Raw genomic sequence first — 22,786 nt, 5'->3', positions numbered from 1 at the left:
CAGCTCAGTGAGTTGTTGATAAGGAGAGGGCCAGCTGTAGCTCAGTGAGTTGTTGATAAGGAGAGGGCCAGCTGTAGCTCAGTGAGTTGTTGACGTGGAGAGGGCCAGCTGTAGCTCAGTGAGTTGTTGATGAGGAGAGGGCCAGCTGTAGCTCAGTGAGTTGTTGATAAGGAGAGGGCCAGCTGTAGCTCAGTGAGTTGTTGATAAGGAGAGGGCCAGCTGTAGCTCAGTGAGTTGTTGATAAGGAGAGGGCCAGCTGTAGCTCAGTGAGTTGTTGATAAGGAGAGGGCCAGCTGTAGCTCAGTGAGTTGTTGATAAGGAGAGGGCCAGCTGTAGCTCAGTGAGTTGTTGATAAGGAGAGGGCCAGCTGTAGCTCAGTGAGTTGTTGAGGTGGAGAGGGCCAGCTGTAGCTCAGTGAGTTGTTGATAAGGAAAGGGCCAGCTGTAGCTCAGTGAGTTGTTGATAAGGAGAGGGCCAGCTGTAGCTCAGTGAGTTGTTGATAAGGAGAGGGCCAGCTGTAGCTCAGTGAGTTGTTGATAAGGAGAGGGCCAGCTGTAGCTCAGTGAGTTGTTGAGGTGGAGAGGGCCAGCTGTAGCTCAGTGAGTTGTTGAGGTGGAGAGGGCCAGCTGTAGCTCAGTGAGTTGTTGATAAGGAGAGGGCCAGCTGTAGATCAGTGAGTTGTTGAGGTGGAGAGGGCCAGCTGTAGCTCAGTGAGTTGTTGAGGTGGAGAGGGCCAGCTGTAGCTCAGTGAGTTGTTGATAAGGAGAGGGCCAGCTGTAGCTCAGTGAGTTGTTGAGGTGGAGAGGGCCAGCTGTAGCTCAGTGAGTTGTTGATAAGGAGAGGGCCAGCTGTAGCTCAGTGAGTTGTTGATAAGGAGAGGGCCAGCTGTAGCTCAGTGAGTTGTTGACGTGGAGAGGGCCAGCTGTAGCTCAGTGAGTTGTTGAGGTGAAGAGGGCCAGCTGTAGCTCAATGAGTTGTTGATAAGGAGAGGGCCAGCTGTAGCTCAGTGAGTTGTTGAGGTGGAGAGGGCCAGCTGTAGCTCAGTGAGTTGTTGATAAGGAGAGGGCCAGCTGTAGCTCAGTGACTTGTTGAGGTGGAGAGGGCCAGCTGTAGCTCAGTGAGTTGTTGATAAGGAGAGGGCCAGCTGTAGCTCAGTGAGTTGTTGATAAGGAGAGGGCCAGCTGTAGCTCAGTGAGTTGTTGATAAGGAGAGGGCCAGCTGTAGCTCAGTGAGTTGTTGATAAGGAGAGGGCCAGCTGTAGCTCAGTGAGTTGTTGATAAGGAGAGGGCCAGCTGTAGCTCAGTGAGTTGTTGATAAGAGAGGGCCAGCTGTAGCTCAGTGAGTTGTTGATAAGGAGAGGGCCAGCTGTAGCTCAGTGAGTTGTTGATAAGGAGAGGGCCAGCTGTAGAACAGTGAGTTGTTGATAAGGAGAGGGCCAGCTGTAGCTCAGTGAGTTGTTGATAAGGAGAGGGCCAGCTGTAGCTCAGTGAGTTGTTGAGGTGGAGAGGGCCAGCTGTAGCTCAGTGAATTGTTGATAAGGAGAGGGCCAGCTGTAGCTCAGTGAGTTGTTGATAAGGAGAGGGCCAGCTGTAGCTCAGTGAGTTGTTGATAAGGAGAGGGCCAGCTGTAGCTCAGTGAGTTGTTGATAAGGAGAGGGCCAGCTGTAGCTCAGTGAGTTGTTGATAAGGAGAGGGCCAGCTGTAGCTCAGTGAGTTGTGATAAGGAGAGGGCCAGCTGTAGCTCAGTGAGTTGTTGAGGTGGAGAGGGCCAGCTGTAGCTCAGTGAGTTGTTGATAAGGAGAGGGCCAGCTGTAGCTCAGTGAGTTGTTGATGAGGAGAGGGCCAGCTGTAGCTCAGTGAGTTGTTGATGAGGAGAGGGCCAGCTGTAGCTCAGTGAGTTGTTGATAAGGAGAGGGCCAGCTGTAGCTCAGTGAGTTGTTGATGAGGAGAGGGCCAGCTGTAGAACAGTGAGTTGTTGATAAGGAGAGGGCCAGCTGTAGCTCAGTGAGTTGTTGATAAGGAGAGGGCCAGCTGTAGCTCAGTGAGTTGTTGATAAGGAGAGGGCCAGCTGTAGCTCAGTGAGTTGTTGAGGTGGAGAGGGCCAGCTGTAGCTCAGTGAGTTGTTGATAAGGAGAGGGCCAGCTGTAGCTCAGTGAGTTGTTGATAAGGAGAGGGCCAGCTGTAGCTCAGTGAGTTGTTGAGGTGGAGAGGGCCAGCTGTAGCTCAGTGAGTTGTTGATAAGGAGAGGGCCAGCTGTAGCTCAATGAGTTGTTGATAAGGAGAGGGCCAGCTGTAGCTCAGTGACTTGTTGAGGTGGAGAGGGCCAGCTGTAGCTCAGTGAGTTGTTGATAAGGAGAGGGCCAGCTGTAGCTCAGTGAGTTGTTGATAAGGAGAGGGCCAGCTGTAGCTCAGTGAGTTGTTGATAAGGAGAGGGCCAGCTGTAGCTCAGTGAGTTGTTGATAAGGAGAGGGCCAGCTGTAGCTCAGTGAGTTGTTGATAAGGAGAGGGCCAGCTGTAGCTCAGTGAGTTGTTGATAAGGAGAGGGCCAGCTGTAGCTCAGTGAGTTTTTGACGTGGAGAGGGCCAGCTGTAGCTCAGTGAGTTGTTGAGGTGGAGAGGGCCAGCTGTAGCTCAGTGAGTTGTTGATAAGGAGAGGGCCAGCTGTAGCTCAATGAGTTGTTGATAAGGAGAGGGCCAGCTGTAGCTCAGTGACTTGTTGAGGTGGAGAGGGCCAGCTGTAGCTCAGTGAGTTGTTGATAAGGAGAGGGCCAGCTGTAGCTCAGTGAGTTGTTGATAAGGAGAGGGCCAGCTGTAGCTCAGTGAGTTGTTGATAAGGAGAGGGCCAGCTGTAGCTCAGTGAGTTGTTGATAAGGAGAGGGCCAGCTGTAGCTCAGTGAGTTGTTGATAAGGAGAGGGCCAGCTGTAGCTCAGTGAGTTTTTGACTTGGAGAGGGCCAGCTGTAGCTCAGTGAGTTGTTGAGGTGGAGAGGGCCAGCTGTAGCTCAGTGAGTTGTTGATAAGGAGAGGGCCAGCTGTAGCTCAGTGAGTTGTTGATAAGGAGAGGGCCAGCTGTAGCTCAGTGAGTTGTTGATAAGGAGAGGGCCAGCTGTAGCTCAGTGAGTTGTTGATAAGGAGAGGGCCAGCTGTAGCTCAGTGAGTTGTTGATAAGGAGAGGGCCAGCTGTAGAACAGTGAGTTGTTGATAAGGAGAGGGCCAGCTGTAGCTCAGTGAGTTGTTGATAAGGAGAGGGCCAGCTGTAGCTCAGTGAGTTGTTGATAAGGAGAGGGCCAGCTGTAGAACAGTGAGTTGTTGATAAGGAGAGGGCCAGCTGTAGCTCAGTGAGTTGTTGATAAGGAGAGGGCCAGCTGTAGCTCAGTAAGTTGTTGACGTGGAGAGGGCCAGCTGTAGCTCAGTGAGTTGTTGATAAGGAGAGGGCCAGCTGTAGCTCAGTGAGTTGTTGATAAGGAGAGGGCCAGCTGTAGCTCAGTGACCTGTTGAGGTGGAGAGGGCCAGCTGTAGCTCAGTGAGTTGTTGACGTGGAAAGGGCCAGCTGTAGCTCAGTAAGTTGTTGACGTAGAGGGGCTTCAGCTATGATGGTTCGGAGAGGGGAGGGGCAGGTAGCCTCCACCGGTAAAGATGTTGAGCAGACGTTTTTTTTATTTAACCAGGTATTTATTTATTTATTATTTTATTTATTTATTTTATTTATTTTATTTATTTAAAGACGTTTCTGAGGAACAGAGTGAAAACTTGACATGCCCCGAAACGTAAAATAACTTTATTAACTGGTTCCCATATTTTTAAATAACGGTTCTGTTCCAGAACAGTATAGATCACTTTCGTTCCGGGTTCTGTTTCTGTTCCTTATTTTCCCGTTTTCTGTTCTGTTCCCTGGACCAGTTCCAACCCCAGCTATGTTGTACTGTATCTTCTATATCTTCTATCCTATATGTGTGTGTGTGTGTGTGTGTGTGTGTGTGTGTGTGTGTGTGTGTGTGTGTGTGTGTGTGTGTGTGTGTGTGTCTGTGTGTGTTCAGGGTAAATCCGAGAGAAACTACCACATCTTCTATGAGATGCTGTCTGGTCTGGAGCCTCACCAAAAACGCTCTCTTTACCTGCAAGAGGCGGAGACATACTTTTACCTTAACCAGGTATACACACACACACACACACACACACACACACACACACACACACACACACAGACACACACACAGAATAGGTCGATTCGTCCTCCAATCATGTCTTTAAAGGTGCAACGTTCAGAAATCACACCTCCATTTCCTGGTTGATAAAATAGTTTGCCCAATTTCGGGTTTATGTGACAAAACGAGGACAGTCTAGTGTACACACACACACACACACACACAGAATAGGTTGATTCGTCCTCCAAGTCTAGTGTTCTAAACTGCTGTGAAATATATATAATATATAATAATCAAACAAATATTGTTGTTTTAGAATGTAACCCAATGTAAAAGACGCAAAAACTAAATGTTAAGACCGGGAAGCATAGATATTGCGCACATAGAACAGATTATACCACATTTTAGACTGGCTTTCAATGAGAATGACACATCTATGACACATAGAACAGATCTATCTCTTCTTAGATGGGCTTTCAATGAGAATGACAGATCTATAACACATAGAACAGATCTATCTCTTCTTAGATGGGCTTTCAATGAGGATGACAGATCTATAACACATAGAACAGATCTACCTCTTCTTAGATGGGCTTTCAATGAGAATGATACATCTATAACACATAGAACAGATCTACCTCTCCTTAGACTGGCTTTCAATGAGAATGACAGATCTATAACACATAGAACAGATCTATCTCTTCTTAGACTGGCTTTCAATGAGAATGATAGATCTATAACACATAGAACAGATCTACCTCTCCTTAAACTGGCTTTCAATGAGAATGACAGATCTATAACACACATACCTATGTGAATTTGGTCGGGTCAACAGAATGGTGTGGGTCGTACCCCAACAACAGAATGGTGTGGGTCATACCCCAACAACAGAATGGTGTGGGGCGTACCCCAACAACAGAATGGTGTGGGCGTATCCCAACAACAGAATGTTGTGGGGCGTACCCCAACAACAGAATGGTGTGGGTCGTATCCCAACCACAGAATTGTGTGGGTCGTACCCCAACAACAGAATGGTGTGGGTCGTATCCCAACAACAGAATGGTGTGGGGCGTATCCCAACAACAGAATGGTGTGGGCGTACCCCAACAACAGAATGGTGTGGGGCGTACCCCAACAACAGAATGGTGTGGGTCGTATCCCAACAACAGAATGTTGTGGGTCATACCCCAACCACAGAATGGTGTGGGCGTATCCCAACAACAGAATGGTGTGGGCGTACCTCAACCACAGAATGGTGTGGATCGTACCCCAACAACAGAATGGTGTGGGCGTACCCCAACCACAGAATGGCGTGGGTCGTACTTCAACCACAGAATGGTGTGGGTCGTACCCCAACAACAGAATGGTGTGGGTCGCACCCCAACAACAGAATGGTGTGGGGCGTACCCCAACAACAGAATTGTGTGGGGCGTACCCCAACAACAGAATGGTGTGGGTCGTATCCCAACAACAGAATGTTGTGGGTCATACCCCAACCACAGAATGGTGTGGGCGTATCCCAACAACAGAATGGTGTGGGCGTACCTCAACCACAGAATGGTGTGGATCGTACCCCAACAACAGAATGGTGTGGGCGTACCCCAACCACAGAATGGCGTGGGTCGTACTTCAACCACAGAATGGTGTGGGTCGTACCCCAACAACAGAATGGTTGGGGCCATCCGGCGCCGACTGAGATGGCCGCCTCGCTTCGCATTCCTAGGAAACTATGCAGTTTTTAGTTTTTTTACGTGTTATTTCTTACATTAGTACCCCAGGTCATCTTAGGTTTCATTACATACAGTCGAGAAGAACTACTGAATATAAGATCAGCGCCAACTCACCATCAGTACGACCAAGAATATGTTTTCCAACCACGTGGATCCGGTGTTCTGCCTTACAAACAGGACAACGGAATGGATCGCATGCAGCGACCCAAGGAAACGACTCCGAAAAAAGAGGGAAACGAGGCGGTGTTCTGGTCAGACTCCGAAAAGGGCACATCGCGCACCCACTCCCCAGCATTCTTCTTGCCAATGTCCAGTCTCTTGACAACAAGGTTGACGAAATCCGAGCAAGGGTAGCATTCCAGAGGGACATCAGAGACTGCAACGTTCTCTGCTTCACAGAAACATGGCTTACTGGGAAGACGCTATCCGACGCGGTGCAGCCAACGGGTTTCTCCACGCATCGCGCCGACAGAAACAAACATCTTTCTGGTAAGAAGAGTGGCGGGGGCGTATGCCTCATGACTAACGAGACATGGTGTGATGAAGGAAACATACAGGAACTCAAATCCTTCTGTTCACCTGATTTAGAATTCCTCACAATCAAATGTAGACCGCATTATCTTCCAAGAGAATTCTCCTCGATTATAATCACAGCCGATATATCCCCCCCCCAAGCAGACACATCGATGGCTCTGAACGAACTTTATTTAACTCTTTGCAAACTGGAAACCATTTATCCGGAGGCTGCATTCATTGTAGCTGGGGATTTTAACAAAGCTAATCTGAAAACAAGACTCCCCAAATTTTACCAGCATATCGATTGTGGGGGCGCAAACCAGGGGTGGTAAAACCTTGGATCATTGTTACTCTAACTTCCGCGACGCATATAAGGCCCTGCCCCGCCCCAGAATTTCGGAAAAGCTGACCACGACTCCATTTTGTTGATCCCTGCCTACAGGCAGAAACTAAAACAAGAGGCTCCCAACCACGCTGAGGTCTGTCCAACGCTGGTCAGACCAAGCTGACTCCACACTCCAAGACTGCTTCCATCACGTGGACTGGGACATGTTTCATTGCGTCAGATGGAAATATTGACGAATACGCTGATTCGGTGTGCGAGTTCATTAGAACGTGCGTCCCAAGATGTCGTTCCCATAGCAACGATAAAAACATTCCCAAACCAGAAACCGTGGATTGATGGCAGCATTCGTGGGCGTGAAACTGAAAGCGCGAACCACTGCTTTTAATCAGGGCAAGGTGTCTGGTAATATGTCCGAATATAAACAATGCAGCTATTCCCTCCGCAAGGCTATTAAACAAGCTAAGCGTCAGTACAGAGACAAAGTGGAATCTCAATTCAATGGCTCAGACACAAGAGGCATGTGGCAGGGTCTACAGTCAATCACGGACTACAAGAAGAAACCCAGCCCAGTCACGGACCAGGATGTCTTGCTCCCAGGCAGACTAAATAACTTTTTTTGCCGCTTTGAGGACAATACATTGCCACTGACACGGCCTGCAACGAAAACATGCGGTCTCTCCTTCACTGCAGCCGAGGTGAGTAAGACATTTAAACGTGTTAACCCAACAACGCAAGGCTGCAGGCCCAGACGGCATCCCCAGCCGCGCCCTCAGAGCATGCGCAGACCAGCTGGCCGGTGTGTTTACGGACATATTCAATCAATCCCTATACCAGTCTGCTGTTCCCACATGCTTCAAGAGGGCCACCATTGTTCCTGTTCCCAAGAAAGCTAAGGTAACTGAGCTAAACGACTACCGCCCGTAGCACTCACTTCCGTCATCATGAAGTGCTTTGAGAGACTAGTCAAGGACCATATCACCTCCACCCTACCTGACACCCTAGACCCACTCCACCTGCTTACCGCCCAAATAGGTCCACAGACGATGCAATCTCAACCACACTGCACACTGCCCTAACCCACCTGGACAAGAGGAATACCTATGTGAGAATGCTGTTCATCGACTACAGCTCGGCATTCAACACCATAGTACCCTCCAAGCTCGTCATCAAGCTCGAGACCCTGGGTCTCGACCCCGCCCTGTGCAACTGGGTTCTGGACTTCCTGACGGGCCGCCCCAGGTGGTGAGGGTAGGCAACAACATCTCCTCCCGCTGATCCTCAACACGGGGCCCCACAAGGGTGCGTTCTGAGCCCCAACTCCTGTACTCCTGTTCACCCACGACTGCGTGTGGGTCCATGCACGCCTCCAACTCAATCATCAAGTTTGGGACGACACAACAGTGGTAGGCTTGATTACCAACAACGACGAGACGGCCTACAGGGAGGAGATGAGGGCCCCAACGGAGTGTGGTGTCAGGAAAATAACCTCACACTCAACGTCAACAAAACTAAGGAGATGATTGTGGACTTCAGGAAACAGCAGAGGGAACACCCCCCTATCCACATCGATGGATCAGTAGTGGAGAGGGTAGCAAGTTTTAAGTTCCTCGGCATACACATCACAGACAAACTGAATTGGTCCACTCACACTGACAGCGTCGTGAAGAAGGCGCAGCAGCGCCTCTTCAACCTCAGGAGGCTGAAGAAATTCGGCTTGTCACCAAAAGCACTCACAAACTTCTACAGATGCACAATCGAGAGCATCCTGGCGGGCTGTATCACCGCCTGGTACGGCAACTGCTCCGCCTCAACCGTAAGGCTCTCCAGAGGGTAGTGAGGTCTGCACAACGCATCACCGGGGCAAACTACCTGCCCTCCAGGACACCTACACCACCCGATGTTACAGGAAGGCCATAAAGATCATCAAGGACATCAACCACCCGAACCACTGCCTGTTCACCCCGCTATCATCCAGAAGGCGAGGTCAGTACAGGTGCATCAAAGCTGGGACCGAGAGACTGAAAAACAGCTTCTATCTCAAGGCCATCAGACTGTTAAACAGCCACCACTAACATTGAGTGGCTGCTGCCAACACACTGTCATTGACACTGACCCAACTCCAGCCACTTTAATAATGGGAAATGATGTAAATATATCACTAGCCACTTTAAACAATGCTACCTTATATAATGTTACTTACCCTACATTATTCATCTCATATGCATATGTATATACTGTACTCTAGATCATCGACTGCATTCTTATGTCACTAGCCACTTTAACTATGCCACTTTGTTTACTTTGTCTACATACTCATCTCATATGTATATACTGTACTCGATACCATCTACTGTATGCTGCTCTGTTCCATCACTCATTCATATATCCTTATGTACATATTCCTTATCCCCTTACACTGTGTATAAGACAGTAGTTTTGGAATTGTTAGTTAGATTACTTGTTGGTTATCACTGCATTGTCGGAACTAGAAGCACAAGCATTTCGCTACACTCGCATTAACATCTGCTAACCATGTGTATGTGACAAATAAAATTTGATTTGATTTGATTTGATTTGATTTTGTGGGTCGCACCCCAACAACAGAATGGTGTGGGTCGTATCCCAACAACAGAATGGTGTGGGGCGTACCCCAACAACAGAATGGTGTGGGTCGTACCCCAACAACAGAATGGTGTGGGGCGTATCCCAACCACAGAATGGTGTGGGTCGTACCCCCAACAACAGAATGGTGTGGGTCGCACCCCAACAACAGAATGGTGTGGGGCGTATCCCAACAACAGAATGGTGTGGGTCGTACCCCCAACAACAGAATGGTGTGGGTCGTACCCCCAACAACAGAATGGTGTGGGTCGTATCCCAACAACAGAATAGTGTGGGTCGTACCCCAACAACAGAATGGTGAGGGTCGTACCCCCAAAAACAGAATGGTGTGGGTCGAATCCCAACAACAGAATGGTGAGGGTCATACCCCCAACAACAGAATGGTGTGGGTCGCACCCCAACAACAGAAAGTTCGCTTTTTTTCCTAAAATAATGTATATTTTATTTTTTGGGTGGTTGAGGTGCCTTTCTACTTATCCTTCCACGTATATTGTTTTCAAAATACCCCTCCGTATACCTCACAAAATATCCCTGAAGAGAGGCATGATGGGTCACGTATCCCTGAAGTTAGGCCTGATGGATCACGTATCCCTGAAGAGAGGCATGATGGGTCACGTATCCCTGAAGAGAGGCATGATGGGTCACGTATCCCTGAAGAGAGGCATGATGGGTCACGTATCCCTGAAGAGAGGCATGATGGGTCACGTATCCCTGAAGAGAGGCATGATGGGTCACGATCCCTGAAGAGAGGCATGATGGGTCACGATCCCTGAAGAGAGGCATGATGGGTCACGAATGGTGTGGCATATCCCAATCCCTGAAGAGAGGCATGATGGGTCACGTATCCCTGAAGAGAGGCATGATGGGTCACGTATCCCTGAAGAGAGGGCATGATGGGTCACGTATCCCTGAAGAGAGGCATGATGGGTCACGTATCCCTGAAGAGAGGCATGATGGGTCACGTATCCCTGAAGAGAGGCATGATGGGTCACGTATCCCTGAAGAGAGGCATGATGGGTCACGTATCCCTGAAGAGAGGCATGATGGGTCACGTATCCCTGAAGAGAGGCATGATGGGTCACGTATCCCTGAAGAGAGGCATGATGGGTCACGCCCTGAAGAGATGGGTCACGTATCCCTGAAGAGAGGCATGATGGGTCACGTATCCCTGAAGAGAGGCATGATGGGTCACGTATCCCTGAAGAGAGGCATGATGGGTCACGTATCCCTGAAGAGAGGCATGATGGGTCACGTATCCCTGAAGAGAGGCATGATGGGTCACGTATCCCTGAAGAGAGGCATGATGGGTCACGTATCCCTGAAGAGAGGCATGATGGGTCACGTGGTCCCTGAAGAGAGGCATGATGGGTCACGTATCCCTGAAGAGAGGCATGATGGGTCACGTATCCCCTGAAGAGAGGCATGATGGGTCACGTATCCCTGAAGAGAGGCATGATGGGTCACGTATCCCTGAAGAGAGGCATGATGGGTCACGTATCCCTGAAGAGAGGCATGATGGGTCACGTATCCCTGAAGAGAGGCATGATGGGTCACGTAGAAGAGAGGCATGACGGGTCACGTATCCCTGAAGAGAGGCATGATGGGTCACGTATCCCTGAAGAGAGGCATGATGGGTCACGTATCCCTGAAGAGAGGCATGATGGGTCACGTATCCCTGAAGAGAGGCATGATGGGTCACGTATCCCTGAAGAGAGGCATGATGGGTCAAGTCAAACTGTGTATAATGGCAGAAATGCATTTAAAATGTGTTTTCTTTTAAAGGATCCAGGGGAGAACAACCCGGACCCTCCGTCTAATTCTCGTTCCCCCCCCCCAATATTTACACCAGAATGTCTCCCTCGGTGTGTCCCTCTGTACCAGGGTGGTGACTGTGCGATAGAGGGGAAGGATGATGGAGCAGATTTCCGTCGTGTGCAGAGTGCCATGGACATCCTGCGTTTCAGTCCTGATGAGCAGAACGGCATCTGTCGACTACTGTCCTCCGTACTACACCTGGGGAATGTTTACTTCCAGCCATACCAGGTACTATAACCCCTAACCACTAACCTCTAACCTCTAACCCCTAACCTCTAACCCCTAACCGCTAACCTCTAACCCCTAACCTCTAACCCCTAACCGCTAACCTCTAACCCCTAACCTCTAACCTCTAACCCCTAACCTCTAACCCCTAACCACTAACCTCTAACCTCTAACCCCTAACCTTTAACCCCTAACCTCTAACCCCTAACCCCTAACCCATCTGTAGACTACTGTCCTCCGTACTACACCTGGGGAATGTTTACTTCCAGCCATACCAGGTACTATAACCTCTAACCCCTAATCTCTAACCTCTAACCCCTAACCTCTAACCCCTAACCGCTAACCTCTAACCCCTAACCGCTAACCTCTAACCTCTAACCCCTAACCGCTAACCTCTAACCCCTAACCTCTAACCCCTAACCGCTAACCTCTAACCCCTAACCTGTAACCCCTAACCTCTAACCCCTAACCCCTGGAACCTCTAACCCTAACCTCTAACCCCTAACCTCTACCCCTAACCTCTAACCCCTAACCGCTAACCTTTAACCCCTAACCCCTAACCCCTAACCTCCAACCTCTAACCTCTAACCCCTAACCTCTAACCTCTAACCCCTAACCCCTAACCTCTACCCCCTAACCTCTAACCCCTAACCGCTAACCTTAACGCTCTAACCCCTAACCCCTAACCCCTAACCTCTAACCTCTAACCCCTAACCCCTAACCTCTAACCCCTAACCGCTAACCTTTAACCCCTAACCTCCCCTAACCCTAACCCCTAACCCATCTGTAGACTACTGTCCTCCGTACTACACCTGGGGAATGTTTACTTCCAGCAATACCAGGTACTATAACCTCTAACCCCTAACCCCTAACCTCTAACTTCTAACCTCTAACCTCAAACCTCTAACCTTTAACCCCTAACCTCTAACCCCTAACCCCTAACCCCTAACCTCTAACCTCATCCTCTAACCCCTAACCTCTAATATCTAACCCCTAACCCCTAACCTCTAACCCCTAACCCCTAACCTCTAACCCCTAACCTCTAACCCCTAACCGCTAACCTCTAACCCCTAACCTCTAACCCCTAACCGCTAACCTCTAACCCCTAACCTCTAACCCCTAACCTCTAACCCCTAACCCCTAACCCCTAACCTCTAACCCCTAACCTCTAACCCCTAACCCCTAACCTCTAACCCCTAACCTCTAACCTCTAACCCCTAACCTCTAACCCCTAACCCCTAACCCCTAACCCATCTGTAGACTACTGTCCTCCGTACTACACCTGAGGAATGTTTACTTCCAGCCATACCAGGTACTATAACCTCTAACCTCTAACCTCTAACCCCTAACCCCTAACCACTAACCTCTAACCTCTAACCCCTAACCTCTAACCCCTAACCGCTAACCTCTAACCCCTAACCTCTAACCCCTAACCGCTAACCTCTAACCCCTAACCTCTAACCCCTAACCGCTAACCTCTAACCCCTAACCGCTAACCTCTAACCCCTAACCGCTAACCTCTAACCCCTAACCTCTACCCCTAACCTCTAACCCCTAACCGCTAACCTTAACCCCTAACCCCTAACCCCTAACCCCTAACCTCTAACCTCTAACCTCTAACCCCTAACCTCTAACCTCTAACCCCTAACCCCTAACCTCTACCCCTAACCTCTAACCCCTAACCGCTAACCTTTAACCCCTAACCCCTAACCCCTAACCTCTAACCTCTAACCCCTAACCCCTAACCTCTACCCCTAACCTCTAACCGCTAACCTTTAACCCCTAACCTCTAACCCCCTAACCCCTAACCCATCTGTAGACTACTGTCCTCCGTACTACACCTGGGGAATGTTTACTTCCAGCCATACCAGGTACTATAACCTCTAACCTCTAACCCCTAACCTCTAACATCTAACCCCTAACCTCTAACCCCTAACCCCTAACCTCTAACCTCTAACCTCTAACCCCTAACCTCTAACCTCTAATATCTAACCCCTAACCTCTAACCTCTAAATTCTAACCCCTAACCTCTAACCCCTAACCTCTAACCCCTAACCTCTAACCCCTAACCCCTAACCTCTAACCTCTAACCCCTAACCTCTAACCCCTAACCTCTAATATCTAACCCCTAACCCCTAACCTCTAACCCCTAACCTCTAACCCCTAACCTCTAACCCCTAACCCATCTGTAGACTACTGTCCTCCGTTCTACACCTGGGGAATGTTTACTTCCAGCCATACCAGGTACTATAACCTCTAACCTCTAACCCCTAACCCCTAACCTCTAACCCCTAACCTCTAACCCCTAACCTCTAACCTCTAACCCCTAACCTCTAACCCCTAACCTCTAACCTCTAACCTCTAACCCCTAACCTCTAACCCCTAACCCCTAACCTCTAACCCCTAACCCCTAACCTTTAACCCCTAACCTCTACCTCTAACCTCTAACCCCTAACCCGTAACCTCTAACCTTTAACCCTTAACCCCTAACCTCTAACTTCTAAGCCCTAACCCACTGTGTGTTTTATAAGGCAGTATAATATACAGTATATAGTGTATTTAATGTATAGAACAGTGTGTTTTAACACTGCAGTATAATATACAGTATATAGTGTATTTAATGTATATAACAGTGTGTTTTAACACTGCAGTATAATATACAGTATATAGTGTATTTAATGTATAGAACAGTGTGTTTTATAAGGCAGTATAATATACAGTATATAGTGTATTTAATGTATAGAACAGTGTGTTTTATAAGGCAGTATAATATACAGTATATAGTGTATTTAATGTATATAACAGTGTGTTTTAACACTGCAGTATAATATACAGTATATAGTGTATTTAATGTATATAACAGTGTGTTTTTATAAGGCAGTATAATATACAGTATATAGTGTATTTAATGTATAGAACAGTGTGTTTTATAAGGCAGTATAATATACAGTATATAGTGTATTTAATGTATATAACAGTGTGTTTTATAAGGCAGTATAATATACAGTATATAGTGTATTTAATGTATATAACAGTGTGTTTTAACACTGCAGTATAATATACAGTATATAGTGTATTTAATGTATATAACAGTGTGTTTTAACACTGCAGTATAATATACAGTATATAGTGTATTTAATGTATATAGCAGTGTGTTTTAACACTGCAGTATAATATACAGTATATAGTGTATTTAATGTATATAACAGTGTGTTTTATAAGGCAGTATAATATACAGTATATAGTGTATTTAATGTATATAACAGTGTGTTTTAACACTGCAGTATAATATACAGTATATAGTGTATTTAATGTATATAACAGTGTGTTTTATAAGGCAGTATAATATACAGTATATAGTGTATTTAATGTATATAACAGTGTGTTTTAACACTGCAGTATAATATACAGTATATAGTGTATTTAATGTATAGAACAGTGTGTTTTATAAGGCAGTATAATATACAGTATATAGTGTATTTAATGTATAGAACAGTGTGTTTTTATATGGCAGTATAATATACAGTATATAGTGTATTTAATGTATATAACAGTGTGTTTTAACACTGCAGTATAATATACAGTATATAGTGTATTTAATGTATATAACAGTGTGTTTTTATAAGGCAGTATAATATACAGTATATAGTGTATTTAATGTATAGAACAGTGTGTTTTATAAGGCAGTATAATATACAGTATATAGTGTATTTAATGTATAGAACAGTGTGTTTTATATGGCAGTATAATATACAGTATATAGTGTATTTAATGTATAGAACAGTGTGTTTTATAAGGCAGTATAATATACAGTATATAGTGTATTTAATGTATATAACAGTGTGTTTTAACACTGCAGTATAATATACAGTATATAGTGTATTTAATGTATATAACAGTGTGTTTTATAAGGCAGTATAATATACAGTATATAGTGTATTTAATGTATAGAACAGTGTGTTTTATAAGGCAGTATAATATACAGTATATAGTGTATTTAATGTATATAACAGTGTGTTTTTATATGGCAGTATAATATACAGTATATAGTGTATTTAATGTATAGAACAGTGTGTTTTAACACTGCAGTATAATATACAGTATATAGTGTATTTAATGTATAGAACAGTGTGTTTTATAAGGCAGTATAATATACAGTATATAGTGTATTTAATGTATATAACATATAATAATAGTATGTTTATGGTATATCATGTATTCGACTGTGTTCCTGTAAAACAGGCTGCTAACCCTGACCTTATAACCCTAACCCTAACCCTATAACCTTATAACCCTAACCCTATAACCATAACCCTAACCCTATAACCCTGACCCTAACCCAATAACACTGACCCTAACCCTATAACCCTGACCCTAACCCAATAACCCTGACCCAATAACCCTGACCCTAACCCAATAACACTGACCCTAACCCTATAACCCTGACCCTAACCCAATAACACTGACCCTAACCCAATAACCCTAACCCTAACCCTAACCCTATAACCCTAACCCAATAACCCTGACCCTAACCCTATAACCCTGACCCTAACCCTAACACTAACCCTATAACCTTATAACCCTAACCCTATAACCCTAACCCAATAACCCTGACCCTAACCCAATAACACTGACCCTAACCCTATAACCTTATAACCCTAACCCTATAACCCTAACCCTAACCCTATAACCCTAACCCAATAACCCTGACCCTAACCCTATAACCCTGACCCTAACCCAATAACACTGACCCTAACCCTATAACCCTAACCCAATAACCCTGACCCTAACCCAATAACCCTGACCCTAACCCTATAACCCTAACCCTAACCCAATAACCCTAACCCCAACCCTATAACCCTGACCCAATAACCCTGACCCTAACCCAATAACCCTGACCCTAACCCAATAACCCTGACCCTAACCCAATAACCCTGACCCTAACCCAATAACACTGACCCTAACCCAATAACACTGACCCTAACCCAATAACACTGACCCTAACCCAATAACCCTGACCCTAACCCTATAACCCTGACCCAATAACCCTGACCCTAACCCAATAACCCTGACCCTAACCCAATAACCCCTGACCTAACCCAATAACCCTGACCCTAACCCAATAACACTGACCCCAACCCTATAACCCTGACCCAATAACCCTAACCCTAACCCTATAACCCTAACCCAATAACCCTGACCCTAACCCTATAACCCTGACCCTAACCCAATAACCCTGACCCTAACCCTATAACCCTAACCCTAACCCAATAACCCTGACCCTAACCCTAACCCTATAACCCTGACCCTAACCCTATAACCCTAACCCTAACCCTATAACCCTAACCCTATAACCCTATAACCCTGACCCCTAACCCAATAACCCTAACCCTGTTGTAAAACAGGCTGAAGGCCAGGAGGTGGCGACGGTGGTCAGTGATCAGGAGATCAGAGTGGTAGCTGAGCTGCTCCAGATCTCCCTGAGGACTCAAGAAGGCCATCACACACAAAGTCACGGTCAGAACTACACTACTACATTACCTTAGGGTCAGAACTACACTACTACATTACCTTAGGGTCAGAACTACACTACTACATTACCTTAGGTCAGAACTACACTGCCACATTACCTTAGGGTCAGAACTACACTACTGCATTACCTTAGGGTCAGAACTACACTACTACATTACCTCTACTATATCACACACAAAGTTACGGTCAGAACTACACTACTACATTACCTTAGGGTCAGAACTACACTACTACATTACCTCTACTATATCAGACACAAAGTCACGTTCAGAACTACACTACTACATTACCTTAGGGTCAGAACTACACTACTACATTACCTCTACTATATCAGACACAAAGTCACGGTCAGAACTACACTACCACATTACCTTATGGGCAGAACTACACTACTACATTACCTCTACTATATCAGACACAAAGTCATGTTCAGAACTACACTACTACACTACCTTAGGGTCAGAACTACACTACTACATTACCTTAGGGTCAGAACTACACTACCACATTACCTTAGGGTCAGAACTACACTACTACATTACCTTAGGGTCAGAACTACACTACTACATTACCTCTACTATATCACACACAAAGTCACGGTCAGAACTACACTACTACATTACCTTAGGGTCAGAACTACACTACTACATTACCTCTACTATATCAGACACAAAGTCACGTTCAGAACTACACTACTACATTACCTTAGGGTCAGAACTACACTACTACATTACCTCTACTATATCAGACACAAAGTCACGGTCAGAACTACACTACCACATTACCTTATGGGCAGAACTACACTACTACATTACCTCTACTATATGACACACAAAGTCACGGTCAGAACTACACTACCACATTACCTTAGGGTCAGAACTACACTACTACATTACCTCTACTATATCACACACAAAGTCACGTTCAGAACTACACTACTACATTACCTCTACTATATCACACACAAAGTCACGGTCAGAACTACACTACCACATTACCTTAGGGTCAGAACTACACTACTACATTACCTCTACTATATCACACACAAAGACACGGTCAGAACTACACTACTACATTACCTTAGGGTCAGAACTACAGTACTACATTACCTCTACTATATCACACACAAAGTCACGGCCAGAGCTACACTACTACATTACCTTAGGGTCAGAACTACACTACTACATTACCTCTACTATATCACACACAAAGTCACGTTCAGAACTACACTACTACATTACCTCTACTATATCAGACACAAAGTCACGGTCAGAACTACACTACCACATTACCTTATGGGCAGAACTACACTACTACATTACCTCTACTATATCAGACACAAAGTCATGTTCAGAACTACACTACTACATTACCTTAGGGTCAGAACTACACTACTACATTACCTTAGGGTCAGACCTACACTACTACATTACCTTAGGGTCAGAACTACACTACCACATTACCTTAGGGTCAGAACTACACTACTACATTACCTCTACTATATCACACACAAAGTCACGGTCAGAACTACACTACCACATTACCTTATGGGCAGAACTACACTACTACATTACCTCTACTATTTCATACACAATGTCACACTACATCACAGTTACTACATCTACTACATTACCTCTACAACATCACAGTTACTACATCTACTACTAATACATTACCTCTACTACAGCATGGTTACATCTACTATATTACCTCTACTACATCATGGTCACTACATCTATTACATTGCCTCTACTACATTATAGTTGCAACGTCTACTACTAACACATTACCTCTACTACATCATGTTTACTACATATACTTTAATACATTACCTCTACTACATCATGGTTACTACATCTACTACATTACCCTCTACTACATCATGGTTACTACATCTACTACACTACCTCTACTACATCATGGTTACTACATATAGTACATTACCTCTACTACATCATGGTTACTACATCTACTCCATTACCTCTACTACATTATAGTTGCAACATCTACTACTAACACATTACCTCTACTACATCATGGTTACTACATCTACTACATCATGGTTACTACATCTACTACATCATGGTTACTACATCTACTACATTACCTCTACTACATCATGGTTTCTACACCTACTACATTACCTCTACTACATACCACATCTGCTACTACTACATTACCTCTACTACATTATGGTTGCTACATCAACTACTACTACATTACCTCTACTACATCATGGTTACTATATCTACTACTAATACATGACCTCTACTAAAGCACAGTTACTACATCTACTACATTGCCTCTACTACATCATGTTTACTACATCTACTACATTACCTCTACTACATCACAGTTACTACATCTACTACATCATGGTTACTACATCTACTACATTACCTCTACTACATCACAGTTAATACATCTACTACATCACAGTTACTACATCTACTACATTGCCTCTACTACATCACAGTTACTACATTGAATACTAATACCTTACCTCTACTACATTATAGTTGCAACATCTACTACTAACACATTACATCTACTACATCACAGTTACTACATCACAGTTATTACATCTACTACATTACCTCTACTACATCACAGTTACTACATCTACTACATTACCTCTGCTATATTATAGTTGCAACATCTACTACTAACACATTACATCTACTACATCACAGTTACTACATCACAGTTATTACATCTACTACATTATCTCTACTACATCACCGTTACTACATCTTCTACATTACCTCTACTACATCACAGTTATTACATCTACTACATTACCTCTACTACATCACAGTTACTACATCTACTACATTACCTCTGCTATATTATAGTTGCAACATCTACTACTAACACATTACATCTCCTACATCACATTTACTACATCACAGTTATTACATGTACTACATTACCTCTACTATATCACAGTTATTGCATCTACTACATTACCTCTACTACATCACTGTTACTATATCTAATACATTCTCTACTACATCACAATTATTACATGTACTACATTACCTCTACTACATCACAGTTACTACATATACTACATTACCTCTACTACATCACAGTTATTACATCTACTACATTACCTCTACTACATCACAGTTACTACATATACTACATTACCTCCACTACATCACAGTTATTACATCTGCTACATTACATCTGCTACATCACAGTTACTACATATACTACATTACCTCTACTACATTATAGTTGCAACATCTACTACTAACACATTACCTCTACTACATCACAGTTACTACATATACTACATTACCTCTACTACATCACAGTTATTACATCTACTACATTACCTCTACTACATCACAGTTACTACATATACTACATTACCTCTACTACATCACAGTTACTACATCTACTACATTACCTCTACTACATCACAGTTACTACATATACTACATTACCTCTACTACATTATAGTTGCAACATCTACTACTAACACATTACATCTACTACATCACAGTTACTACATCACAGTTATTACATCTACTACATTATCTCTACTACATCACCGTTACTACATCTTCTACATTACCTCTACTACATCACAGTTACTACATATACTACATTACCTCTACTACATCACAGTTACTACATATACTACATTACCTCTACTACATCACAGTTATTACATCTACTACATTACCTCTACTACATCACAGTTACTACATCTACTACATTACCTCTGCTATATTATAGTTGCAACATCTACTACTAACACATTACATCTCCTACATCACATTTACTACATCACAGTTATTACATGTACTACATTACCTCTACTATATCACAGTTATTGCATCTACTACATTACCTCTACTACATCACTGTTACTATATCTAATACATTCTCTCTACTACATCACAATTATTACATGTACTACATTACCTCTACTACATCACAGTTACTACATATACTACATTACCTCTACTACATCACAGTTACTACATATACTACATTACCTCTACTACATCACAGTTACTACATCTACTACATTCTCTCTACTACATCACAATTATTACATGTACTACATTACCTCTACTACATCACAGTTATTACATGTACTACATTACCTCTACTACATCACAGTTACTACATCTACTACATTACCTCTACTACATCACAGTTACTACATCTACTACATTACCTCCACTACATCACAGTTATTACATCTGCTACATTACATCTACTACATCACAGTTACTACATCTACTACATTACCTCTACTACATTATAGTTGCAACATCTACTACTAACACATTACATCTACTACATCACAGTTACTACATCTACTACATTACCTCTACTACATCACAGTTAATACATCTACTACATCACAGTTACTACATCTACTACATTGCCTCTACTACATCACAGTTACTACATTGAATACTAATACCTTACCTCTACTACATTATAGTTGCAACATCTACTACTAACACATTACATCTACTACATCACAGTTACTACATCACAGTTATTACATCTACTACATTACCTCTACTACATCACAGTTACTACATCTACTACATTACCTCTGCTATATTATAGTTGCAACATCTACTACTAACACATTACATCTACTACATCACAGTTACTACATCACAGTTATTACATCTACTACATTATCTCTACTACATCACCGTTACTACATCTTCTACATTACCTCTACTACATCACAGTTATTACATCTACTACATTACCTCTACTACATCACAGTTACTACATCTACTACATTACCTCTGCTATATTATAGTTGCAACATCTACTACTAACACATTACATCTCCTACATCACATTTACTACATCACAGTTATTACATGTACTACATTACCTCTACTATATCACAGTTATTGCATCTACTACATTACCTCTACTACATCACTGTTACTATATCTAATACATTCTCTCTACTACATCACAATTATTACATGTACTACATTACCTCTACTACATCACAGTTACTACATATACTACATTACCTCTACTACATCACAGTTATTACATCTACTACATTACCTCTACTACATCACAGTTACTACATATACTACATTACCTCCACTACATCACAGTTATTACATCTGCTACATTACATCTACTACATCACAGTTACTACATATACTACATTACCTCTACTACATTATAGTTGCAACATCTACTACTAACACATTACCTCTACTACATCACAGTTACTACATATACTACATTACCTCTACTACATCACAGTTATTACATCTACTACATTACCTCTACTACATCACAGTTACTACATATACTACATTACCTCTACTACATCACAGTTACTACATCTACTACATTACCTCTACTACATCACAGTTACTACATATACTACATTACCTCTACTACATTATAGTTGCAACATCTACTACTAACACATTACATCTACTACATCACAGTTACTACATCACAGTTATTACATCTACTACATTATCTCTACTACATCACCGTTACTACATCTTCTACATTACCTCTACTACATCACAGTTACTACATATACTACATTACCTCTACTACATCACATTTATTACATCTACTACATTACCTCTACTACATCACAGTTACTACATATACTACATTACCTCTACTACATCACAGTTATTACATCTACTACATTACCTCTACTACATCACAGTTACTACATCTACTACATTACCTCTGCTATATTATAGTTGCAACATCTACTACTAACACATTACATCTCCTACATCACATTTACTACATCACAGTTATTACATGTACTACATTACCTCTACTATATCACAGTTATTGCATCTACTACATTACCT

General features: G+C 43.7%; 1 pseudogene; it reads left to right on the top strand.

Annotated features, from left to right (window-relative positions):
- Positions 1–22,786, top strand: part of LOC135569033 (uncharacterized) — a 66,234-nt pseudogene that overhangs the window by 27,485 nt on the left and 15,963 nt on the right.

This window comes from Oncorhynchus nerka, unplaced genomic scaffold (genome assembly GCF_034236695.1).
Source record: "Oncorhynchus nerka isolate Pitt River unplaced genomic scaffold, Oner_Uvic_2.0 unplaced_scaffold_1255, whole genome shotgun sequence".
In the NCBI taxonomy this organism is placed as follows: domain Eukaryota; kingdom Metazoa; phylum Chordata; class Actinopteri; order Salmoniformes; family Salmonidae; genus Oncorhynchus; species Oncorhynchus nerka.
Note: the sequence above shows the minus strand (reverse complement) of the source record. Positions and strands in the feature narration are given on the sequence as shown.